At 62.1% G+C, this 367-nt stretch overlaps 1 protein-coding gene across 1 annotated transcript in view; it reads right to left on the bottom strand.

The window, feature by feature from the left end:
* The window catches only part of DUSP14 (dual specificity phosphatase 14), a 5,154-nt gene extending 4,793 nt beyond the window's left edge, over positions 1 to 361 (bottom strand). The window contains exon 1 of the mRNA XM_009638291.2: positions 22 to 361. The gene's annotated coding sequence lies outside the window, so the exon portion shown is untranslated. The remainder of the gene's footprint in view (positions 1 to 21) is intronic.
* Between the last annotated feature and the right edge of the window lie 6 nt (positions 362 to 367).

Raw genomic sequence — 367 nt, forward strand, 5'->3', positions numbered from 1 at the left:
GGAGGAACCCGTCTGTCCCACCTCTGCTTGCTGTCAGAACAGGGCAGATTTTGGGGCCGGCTGGGGAACGCAGGCGGGCGCTCGCAGTCCTGTGTCTCGGTTTAACTCCGCTTCCCCGGGGCTCCAAATGGCCGACCCCAGGCAGCGCTGCCCCTGCTCGAACCGGAACAGCTCTTGTCCAGAAAGAGTTAATGTTTTGGAGAGGAGTTCCTTATATAAGTGAGAGAGAAGGCTGCTGCTCTCCATCAGACCCAATCCCGGGTAGCGGAGGATGCAGCAGGAGCAGATGCCGGGGGAAATGCGCTACGGGAGAGGGGCCGGTGCCGTCGGCCCCTGCCGTCTTTCACAGCTCCCGCAGCAGGAGCTG

This window comes from Egretta garzetta, unplaced genomic scaffold (assembly GCF_000687185.1).
Source record: "Egretta garzetta isolate BGI_Z169 unplaced genomic scaffold, ASM68718v1 scaffold890, whole genome shotgun sequence".
Taxonomy (NCBI): domain Eukaryota; kingdom Metazoa; phylum Chordata; class Aves; order Pelecaniformes; family Ardeidae; genus Egretta; species Egretta garzetta.